A 12,009-nucleotide genomic window follows, 5' to 3' on the forward strand; every position below is an offset into this window, starting at 1 on the left:
ACAGACAAACTACGATAGACTATGCACTCTCGGAAAGAAACTGAGGGTTTTAGAGAAGAGAGGGTTCGAGGGATGAGTGAGCCCAGTGATGGGTATTAGGGAGGGCATGTATTGCATGGAGGACTGGGTATTATATGTAAACAATGAATCATGGAACACTACATCAAAAACTAATGATGTACTGTATGGTGACTAACATAATAAGAAAATTGTAAAAAAAATTTAAAAAACACTATATGTTAACTATATTGGAACCGTAATTTTAAAAACTTAATAAAAAAAAGACTTTAAAAAATTAATACTCTTTTCCTTTTCACAGACTCAAAGAGTTTTAAATTTTTCTGTGAATTCCTCTTAAACTTTCCAGTTCCACGTTGCTTCGCTGAATACACGGCCAATTAAAATTATGTATAGGTGTGCTACACTATTAGTTTTTACAAACAGTAAACAGACTAGGATTTGTTTTCTTTATCTATGGAATTCATAGATAGTCCATATATCTATGGAATATAGGTATATGTGTAGATATAGATATATATGTATATATGTAGATATATATGTAGAGATATAGATAAATACATATAAATCAGATTTTTAAATACTCCATTCAAAATCAATTTGTTGGTAGCCACTCTAGGTCTGAGACTTAGCCCATCTTACAAACTAATACTTCCAAATCCCAGATGCTGACAGAAGACACAGGATTCTCAGGTTTGGACAAAGCAGCACTACTCAAGGTATCAGCCTTTTCAGCAGCTATCCTAACCTCGATTCTTCTAGCATAATGTGAATAGGGCCATGTGCTATGAACTGAATGTCTGTGTCCCCTCAAAATCCAAATTTGTAAATCCAAATCCCCATTCTTTTTTTTTAATTATTTTTTTTAAAGATCTTATTTATTTGACAGAGAGAGATCAGAAGTAGGCAGAGGAGCAGGCAGAGGGAGAAGGGGAAGCAGGCTCTCCACTGAGCAGAGAGCCCGATGTGGGGCTTGATCCCAAGACCCTGGGATCATGACCTGAGCCAAAGGCAGAGGCTTTAACCCACTGAGCCACCCAGGTGCCCCCCCAAATCCCCATTCTGATGATATTTAGAGGTGGGGGCCTTTGGGAAGTAATTAGGTTTAGAGGAGAACATGAGAATTGAACCCAGATTTATGACACAAATGCCCTTGTGAGAAGAGGAAGAAACCAGAGCTTTCTCCCTTGCCAGGTGAGGATAAAGCAAAAAGCTATTTGTATTCCAGGAAGAGCACCCTCAGCAGATACTGAATGTGCTGGAACCATAATCCTAGAGCCCGCAGCCTCCAGAACTAAGAGAAATAAGTGTCTACTATTTAAGTTACTCAGTCTGTTCTGTTTTGTCATGGCAGCCCAAGCTGACTAAGACACCAGCACACTGAGTTTTGTTATGAGAGAGACCTCAAGCTTAGAAAACTTGCATCTTTCATAATAGGTAGTACTTGATCTTTGTTCCAAAAAAGCATTATATATTTTTAAAATAATGAATAAACAAATCTCCCTTTGCTTTGGGACAATACACTACGTTTCTCTCCCAAGCCTATTGGCTATACAAGCATCCTTAAGAAGGTAGTTGGGAACAAAGCAGTCAGTGCTTCTACTTATAAGATGTACAGAAATGAGAGGGACCTCTGAACAGCTACCTTCCAAGTCAGAAACATATTTGATTATGGGCAAGAGAAAACCTGATGAATGTGACTTAAACTAGGCAATGACAAATTTTCTACATTGTGACAAATGTGACTTAAACTAGGTGATGACAAATTTTCCTCATAGCTCTTACAGAGAATGTCCAGGTCTAAGTGGTCCACTACTGGTTTAATGGCTCAGGGACACCATCCAAGCACAAGCCAGTTTCTTTCTCCCTGTACTTGGCTTTTTAATTTTTTTAAAGATTTTATTTATTTATTTGACAGAGAAAGCACAGCAGGGAGAGCAGCAGGGAGAGGGAGAGGGAGAAGCAGGCTTCTGGCTGAAGAGGGAGCCCAAAGCGGGGCTTGGTCCCAGAACCCTGGGATCATGACCTGAGCCAAAGGCAGATGCTTAACCAACTAAGCCACCGAGGCGCCCCCTTTTGTTGGCTTTTATCCAGAAGCTTTCTGCCCCACAGTGGCAACACAGCTGTTACAGTCTACATATCATGTCTTTGTTCAAGATAAAAAGTAGAGAGCTCAGATATGGACCCTCAACTCTATGGTCAACTAATCTTCGACAAAGCAGGAAAAAATATGCAGTGGAAAAAAGACAGTCTCTTCAATAAATGGTGCTGGAAAAATTGGGCAGCTATGTGTGGAAGAATGAAACTCCACCATTCTCTCACACCATACACAAAGATAAACTCGAAATGGATAAAAGACTTTACCATGAGGCAGGAATCCATCAGAATCCTAGAGGAGAACATTGGCCACAGCAACTTCTTTCAAGATGTCTCCAATGGCAAAGGAAACAAAAGCAAAAATGAACTTTTGGGAATTCATCAAGATCAAAAGCTTCTGCACAGCTAAGGAAACAGTCAACAAAACAAAGAGGCAAGCCATGGAATGGGAGAAGATATTCACAAGTGACACTACAGAGAAAGGGCTGATATCAAGATCTATAAAGAACTCCTCAAACTCACAACACACACAAAACAGATAATCATATCCAAAAATGGGCAGAAGACATGAACAGATATTTCTCCAATGAAGATGTCAAATGGCTAACAGACACAGGAAAAAATGTTCATCATCAGGGAGATTCAAATCAAAACCACATTGAGATACCAACTTACACTAGTTAGAATGACCAAAATTAGCAAGACAGGAAACAACATGTGTTGGAGAGGACGTGGAGAAAGGGGAACCCTCTTAGAGTGTTGGTGGGAATGCAAGTTGGGGCAGCCACTTTGGAAAACAGTGTGGAGATTCCTTAAGAAATTAAAAATAGAGCTTCCTTACGACCCTGCAATTGCACTACTGGTATTTACCCCAAAGATACAGATGTAGTGAAAAGAAGGGCCATCTGTATCCCAATGGCCACAGTTGCCAAATTGTGGAAAGACCAAGATGCCCTTCAACAGACAAATGGATAAAGAAGATGTGGTCCATATATACTATGGAATACTATGCCTCCATCAGAAAGAATGAATACCCAACTTTTGTATCAACATGGACAGGACTGGAAGAGATTATGCTGAATAAATTAAGTCAAGCAGAGAGAGTCAATTGTCATATGGTTTCACTTATTTGTGGAGCATAGGGAATAACACAGAGGACATGGGGAGATGGAGAGGAGAAGGGAGTTGGGGGAAAATGGAGGGGGAGATAAACCATGAGAGATTGTAGACTCTGAGGAACTAACTGAGGGTTTTGGAGGGGAGAGGGTGGGATGTTGGGTGAGCCTGGTGGAGGGTATTGTGGAGGGCACATATTGCATGGAGCACTGAGTGTGGCACATAAACAATGAATTCTGGAACACTGAAAAGAAATTTAAAAAAATAAACAAAAATTAAAAAAAAAAAAAGAAGAAGAAGTTGGAAGGGGCAGCACCTGACTCATACATGCCAAGACTTCCCCTGTAGCCCTCAGCTTTTGCCCATTCACCAACATTTTTTTTTTTTTAACGTAGTTGCCATAACTACAAAGCAGTTTGGGAAAGTAGGCATGTTTATCTGGAAATTTTGCCTGAACTACTGTGCAATCATCTTTCCTCTTTAAGAGCCCTTATTGTGCTATTACAAGTTATGATCTCTAGTGCATCCGAGAATCTCTCTGAGATCCTATGTGGTAACCCCACTGCTGTAGTTTTCCTTGTCTTGCCAAGTACATATCTGCCTGCCATGGTGCATCACTTAAGTGGAACAAAGCCAACTGTTTTCCTCTCCACCCCTGAGAACAGTACAGTGCTGCATCTGGGGTATTTGCAAGGTGGAAAAGGACGCCTCATTTCACAAATATTGGAACAAGGACTAGGAGATTATGCAATTTTCAAAATAAAAGTAAATCATGGAAAGAGACCTAAAATTCCAGGGTGCAGAATCATGGTATTGTGTTTCCTTCTGCTTCCACGGATATATATTCACTCTAAATTATCACTGATCTTTCCCCTAAGGAATTTCATTTTTATTTTTTTTAATTTTTAAAATTAACATATAATGTATTATTAACCCCAGGGGTACAGGTCTGTGAATCACCAGGTTTACACACTTCACAGCACTCACCATAGTCCCCTAAAGAACTTCTTAAAACACTCAAGTTATATGTTCTTCTTTAATGTGTCTAAATCTTGACTGGAGTATAGAAATAAATCTGAAAATATACTCCTCTGTATTTTTGTTTGTTTATAGAGTTGAGTAGTTAGTATTTTGTGCTATCAATACTGATAAAAAGGAATGGATAGCATTTTGCAGCCCAACAGACTGAGGTGGTATTTTTCATGTTGAAGCTTTATTTAGGTCCTGATGTACATGAAACTTAAAGTAGAATTAAGTTCTATTCTCAGTCTTCTACAATTTTAAGATCTGTATGAAAATTTCCTATGATTGAAAGATAGCCCAGAAAATCCAGGTACTCTTTATGAACATATGTTTCTCAAATATATTATATGTTGCAACATAGTAGTTCAGAGTAGAATCTTTGATGCATAGATCTGTGTTTCAATTACCACTCTGGTAACATCTCTGCTTTGTAACTTTGGCCAAGTTACTTCATTTCTCAGACTGACCTGACTTTTGTTTTCTGCAAAATGATTATATGACAATGACTATCCTACAGGACTATTTTAAGAATAAATTGGGATTGTATCCACCAAAATTTAACATAGCTCCTGGTACTTAGTATATGTTTAATAAGTGCTGTCATTACTGCTCTTGAATATCTTACTAGTAGCTCTAAATTGATTTTGGAAATACTGTATTCTGTATACCTCACTTAAATATTCTCAACATACATTACTTTAACACTAGATCTAGAGAATCCTGAAACAAAAAAGCTTTTTAGGTAGATTGGCCTATTGGAGATTTGATCTGTCAGATAATTATGCCTGGTCTCCTCTGGGTTCTAACAGAGTGGAAGTGAAGGAGTATGATGAAAAGCAAAGTGTCCCCTTATTAGTGGATGTCCTGTAAGTCTTGAATAACTGCTCAGCTTTACACTGGGTTTAAAAATATAGCTAGAACCTGAAAGTGGCTTCCTCAATCCAGCGCATCCTTTTGACGTGATTAGCCACTCCTCCAATAAACCTAGTTCAATAAATGCCAAATTCACAGGAGAAGGAGAAAGCAGTGAGAGAAGAAAGAGAGAAGCAGACAGACAAAGGGAGAGAGAAGCAAAGACAGAGACATAGAGACTGAGAATGGATAATTCTGTTCAAACAGTCCCTGTAATACACTTTGGTAAAAACATGAGGAGGGAAAATAAATGGTCTCCTTCTACATTATTTACCATTCTCTAAATGCTGTGGAAAATAAAATACTTGTGTTAAAAACACATCTAGTAATATCCTTCAAAACTCTTCGGCAGAATAGTAGCTTTGGATAGCACTAATTATATATATGTAGGATCAAATGGAGACTTTTTCTACAGTGTATTACTCAATATTACTTTTTAAAACATCTCACCATAGAATCAATTTGGCACTGTCTTCTACTTTTCTTTAAGCACTTAATATGCCTTGGATTGTTTTATAGCTGTGTGTTGGCTTATCTGCTGGACTTCTCTTCTTGAGGTAAGGAATTCTAACTTTTTATAGATCTATAAATACATCTCTACGTAAAATCTCCTGCACTTGTCACCACTGGGTTGTAAAGAATATACTGATGTAATAGTTTTAACTAATCTGTCATAAGCCAATTAACCTCTCAAAGACACCAGCAGCACCTCTGCCTGAGAAAAAAGAGTAACAGATGCTGGCCATCCATCTTGTGCTCTGAAAAATCACTGAAGGTGGTTGTAGTTCATTTAAGTCAGATCATTTTCTAACAAGGGAATCTACACACATGTGTTTGTCCTTAAACACTCAGGACCTTGCTTAATGCCACTGCCTAATGCTTAATGCATTAAGCAAGGTCCCGAGTGTTTAAGGACAAACACATGGGTGCAATGTGTGCAATGTGTGCAAACACATGTGTGCAATTGTTTTTGTGTACAGGAATTTACCATTCTATGGTCTTCTCTCCATCTTTCTCTGTCTTCATTTTAACTTCTTTTTAGCTCGGGGTATTTTTAATTTTCTTCATTATAATGTTAGATATAATCTCGGAGATCATTTCACCAAATAAAGAAAATAAAGTCACTTCAGGCTTTTGAGGGATCTTTGGAAGATAGGAACTCACTGAATTGAGAAATATGGTGTACTCCTTTATCCAAGACACTGTTTTTTTTTCTTCCTAGGGGTCTTACCATGCTGCTCTATCAACCTATTCCTTAATATCCTAATTCCACAATTAATAATTTCTTAATTCTCCCTAATGATTCTAAAGTTCCTAAAGAAACCTTGGTAAGATCCCAAACCACAAGGACAGAATAAGACATAAAACAAATAAGAACACTCCAATACGCTGAATAAACTGAGAAATAGAACATGAAGTCTGCCTTCAAAAAATAACCCAGATACCAAAATCAGCTCTGACCTAACATATTCAGTGGGTCAGAGCTCCCTAGTGCCAATGTGCCCAAGTATGAGCCAAAAGCTATCAAAATTTTAAAAAGGAACATCCTGGTCTTTATGTAAAATTTTATCTTACAGATTTATGGATGAGGGATATTACATATACCTTTGGGATTATGATATTCTGTGATGCATAATAAATGACTAACGAGTCATCTTTCAATGTACTGTGATTCAGATTTAAACCCACAACTGGTGGTCACACTTTGAATTTCACAACTGATTTACAATGTCTCAACACAACACTAATATTGCCGGTGACAAATGAACTTCTTTTTTTTTTTTTTTAAGATTTTATTTATTTATTTGACAGAGAGAAATCACAAATAGATGGAGAGGCAGGCAGAGAGAGAGGGAAGCAGGCTCTCCGCTGAGCAGAGAGCCCGATGCGGGACTCGATCCCAGGACTCTGAGATCATGACCTGAGCCGAAGGCAGCGGCTTAACCCACTGAGCCACCCAGGCGCCCGACAAATGAACTTCTTAATCAAACTGATCATTTAATATCATCATCAATGCAAGCAGTTGTTTGACCAGGTCTGCACATTTTTTGTTTCATTTTTAATGACTAGAGGTTCAATCTTTGTTGGATGTACACAAGACTGATTCAGTACAACCACGGAAAAAGTGTTATTAAGTACTTCCTACTGCTCTATTCATTCTTTCTTTGAACAGGTAATGTATAGCAATGCCAATCCTCTACAAAGCATCATTCTTCATGCAAAGGAATTAAGATTACACATTCTTAGCTCTAAAGGAAAAATTTCACAGTATTGCATGCAACTCTATTATTTAATTTGAAAAGAAAAATGAAAGCCCCATACTTGATTATGACTATAAAGAAGTATCAAATAAATGCAATTATTTGTGAATCACCTTAGGATATCTTACAAACTGATTATATCAATACCTGAGCAAACTGGAAATATTTGAGACAGCATCCACTTATTGCTATGTATTTAGCCCTGAGGTGATGGTGACAAGGATGGCGTGTCCTCTGAAGGAAGGAAACTTGCACCGAAACAAATTACAGTAGAGCCCTTTCCGGATCAAAATTTTCTTCCTTTAGCATTCTGTTTTATTTTCATATTTGCATGAGCTATCTTTAGGCTTCAAAACCTACCTTTCTATTTGACTCCTCCAAACCCAATCCCAGCAAGGAGAGTTTATGTCTTTAATTACCTGTTTACTCCTCTTTTTACACAGTGGAACCCAGAGCTTAGCAAAACAGTAATGTTATTTGCTTGTTGGTGATAAAATCCAATACCCTAGAGAGATGGTAGGGCGCTTATTCATGGGTTGGTAGAGCTGAAAACCAGATTATGCCCTTGGCCCCAAAACAGGCCTGAACCCTCGGTGCTAGATTCAAAGTTTTCCAAAGGTGCCCTGTTTTCCTTTCTGACTCCATTGTGTAAGGCCCAGATGGAGCGTGAACTACAGCTGTCTGCTTTCCATGTCAGATATTTAGCCCTCAGGCCTGTGATGACATTGTTCAGCTTGTGCATGCACAGACACACACACACACACACACACACAATCCCACTGATAACATACAGCCTGGTTCTACAAAATAATCACACTCCTGCCAGAATTCCACTGTACAGAAGCACAGAAAAATTCCAAGAGTTTGAGAAATTAGACTCAAATGAGGATCAAGAAGATGCTATCACACACTTGAGACCTACTCTTTCAATTCCCTGTGTCTTACTGATGGCAGGACAAAGGACATAAGGAGAAGAAGATGAAGTGAGAATTCTTAAACTCTTTGTGTTTGCCACCAGAGTGTTATCAGAGTGATGTCAAAATACGCACACAATGTTCCACTGTGTTTTTGATGGTACTGATGTTTCTATCTCTGCAACACCTGGATTTCTGAAAACAATCTAGCTCTTTGAATAATTCTGTTGACTTTATCCAATTAAAAAAAAAAAGAAAAGGTTTATCTTGTGACTTAACAAGTTCATGACTAAGAGTCTAAGAACTTGGAAAAAAAGATCAAGATTTTTTCCTTGTATTTAGAATTTTATTGATCCAAAATGTCATTGTTCTGATGTATAATCAAGTTACTTCTAGTCTCTACCTTTTGTTTATTAGTACAACTTTCCTAAAACTCCAGGACTCTGAAAAGTCCAGATATATGAAGATTCTATTCTAGAAGTTAATTAGCAACCATTCATTGACATCCATCAGATATTCAAGAGGGAAAAAATAGCATACATAATTAAAAATCCTGCCTGATACTTAATTAAACTGTAGGTATAATTATGAATCATACAGCAATGGTACTTTTTTCCTTTTTCTGCTTGCTGTGTATTTTTGTGTCAGTTACTTTTACTATAAATGCAAGGAATGTTTGGACTACCAGAAGATCTATAGAGGCAATAAAGCTATGGAAAAACAAGCTGGATATTCTCATGACTCACCTACAAAGTTTTATGTTTAATTGCAGAATTTCTGCTTTGGTGATGATGGTAAGTAGGGAGAACACAGCAGGATTTTCACATCACAGGCTGAATTTTCAACTCTAGTAGAAGTTAGAAAAAAGTCAGCCCAGGATTAAGAAACAGTGCAAGTGCAAAGTAGATGTAATTAAGAAAAAAAATGGAATCTACAAGGTCATAGTCCTCAGATTCTTATCACATTTCAACACCTGTACTTCTGCAGGAACTACCTAGGATGTTGCAAAAATGCTTCATTTAATATTTCATTTATTTAGTTGTTTCTCAAGTACTTGTGAGTCTAAAATGCAGGAGGCCTATTCTACCACTTGAAGATACAATAAAGGGAAATAGGCACCTAAGTTTCTCATGGCACCCACAGAAATATTAGTCAGGAAAAGTGTAGGAGGCCTGAGAGGTTATGACAGCAGAATCTAATCACAGACATAAGGAAATTGTTCCCTGATTAATGTCATTTGGACAAAATTCCAAATAATGAACAAAAATTTACTAAGTGAAGATGCTGGTTGAAGACAGTGTGTCAGACATGCGGACAGCATGTGCAGTCCTCAAAGAAACAAATTAAAGAAGATGAGTACTTTTGGGACAGGTAAATTTAGAAAGAATGGAAATAAATGACAAAATATAGGTGACTAGAAAACCCCTGAAGCTTTTTAAGCATGGGAATTAAGGGTGAGACTTTGGGCTTAAAAGATTTTTTGCATGCAGTAAATTGGAGAACGTTGAACAAGAATGGTTGCGTGGACTTATTAGGGACCTTTTAGAGTCCAGTTTTGAGCAGACAGTGGCTTGAAATTACATTAGAGTAGAAAATCCACAGAGAAGTCAAATTCTGATGGTAGAATTAGGGTATGGAGATAAATAAGATAGAGAGGCTTATGAAGAAGGAAGAAAAGCAAAAGAACTTAGAGCATTCTTAGATTTAACTTGGGAAAATGGTTATAAATGTTCATTACTAAAAAGGAGAATACTGCAGAAGGGAAGGTTTTGGGAAGATCACAAGTTTTGGACTCATTGCCTACTCAGAAAGGGCATCTGCTCCCTCCCTCTCCTTGTGCTTCACAGCACTCCCTTTCTCTCTCTCCAATAAATAAATAAAAAAAATTTAAAGGTTTCTGAGAAGGAAAACAACATCAAATACTCTCACATGATGCCAAAGTGTTCAGTAAGCTGATGGTTAAATATGGCTGTTAAATTTAATGGCAAAGAAATCAAGGCCAATTTTGCACTTTTAGAGTTATTTATTTTAGAGTGAATGAGAGAGGGGGGGGGAATTGGGGAGGGAGGGCAGAGAGAGAAGGAGAGAAACTCAGCACACCCCTCTGAGCACAGAATCCCTTGCAGGGGCTCAATCTCACAACCCTGAGATCATGACCTGAGCCAAAAATCAAGAGCTGGATGCTTAACTAACTGAACCCAGGGCCCCCCCACCCTGCCCACAGTTTGGTAGTTTTGAGAGTGGAAACCAAATCTTAATGGCTGAGGAGTGAATGAAACTAGAAGGAAAAATAAATAAATAAATAAATAAAATAAAAAGGAAACTACGAATACAGACTACTCTTCTAAGAGATGTGAGAATAGGAATGAAGGACATACCTAAGGTGAAAGTAAGATTGATGGATAGTTTTGTTGTTTTAAGTTTGGAAAGATATGAGTTTACTGATGGGAGAAGAATAAATTACTGACTTCAGAAACAATTTATTTTCCCAGAAGACACATGCTTCTCTTTTGACTTGAAACTCATTCTTTTTGAGAAAATGGATAATGTATTCACACAGTCTTTCCCTTTCAGAGAATTCATTATGAGAGAAATTTATAATTCAATGAAGTTAATTGATGTTAATTTTATAAAATTTCTGGCTGAATGTATACATACAAATTAACTGTTTGGAAATTGATCTAAATTTATTTCTAAGAGATGACTGGATTACTTAATCAAATGACAATTTGGATAATCTTAACAGAAAAAAGAAAAACACTTCTAACTTATTTTTAGTAAATACATCACTCCATGTTCAACCAAAGAAGTAAAAACAATAGAAGGGATTTAATATCCATATCTCTATATATTATTTAGGTATATTTTATCTATATTAAGGAGTTAATTAAAAGTAATTTGCTTACTTATATTTGCCTGGCTAAGCAAGTCTAAAATCCATAGAATAGGCAGCAGAAAGAGAAGGTCACAAGCTGTCTGGAACCCAAATGGCACAAGCTTTTCATCCATATTTGAGTCTCTCCTTACTCAGGTAAGATTAAAGATTACTTTTAAGATTTTCTAACTGAGCCACAGCCATCTAGGGATAATTTCCCTGTTGAACTACTTTATCAATTGACTAGAGACTTGAATTTTATCTGCAAACTCCCTCCAAAGCAACACATATATTGGTGTTTGATTTAATAAAGCAGAATGGGAGAGTGACATCATCAGCATTTCTAACTTCCTTCCCACTCAAGAGGAAAACAATTCATAACTAATCATGGACAAGGTACCACTGAGAGAATTGCAGAACACAGGAGTGAAGTTCAATTACCACCAAGACTAAAGATGACCATAGTAGAAGGGCAAGAGCAACAGATACATGTTGATTGCATTGTCCCTCCCCTAGGCAAGCACAACAACATTCAGACTGGTCTCCCCTGAGCCATCTAGAATCGTGGGTAAACTTTGTGGGAGCCCTACTCTGGTCTTACCCCAAAGGGGCCACAGGAAAATCTATGGGGCTTAACCACTGGAAATATAATTGTGGCAGAGATGGGACAAGGGACTTCCAAAAACCAGTGCTTGGGTCTTGGTGAACCAAGTTACTACCTACAGAGCCCAGGTAGTTCTCCCAGTCATGGCTTTGCTAATCTTGTAGCACCAAGTCAGGAGGCTCTGACTAA

This window comes from Mustela nivalis (assembly GCF_964662115.1).
Source record: "Mustela nivalis genome assembly, chromosome: 3".
In the NCBI taxonomy this organism is placed as follows: domain Eukaryota; kingdom Metazoa; phylum Chordata; class Mammalia; order Carnivora; family Mustelidae; genus Mustela; species Mustela nivalis.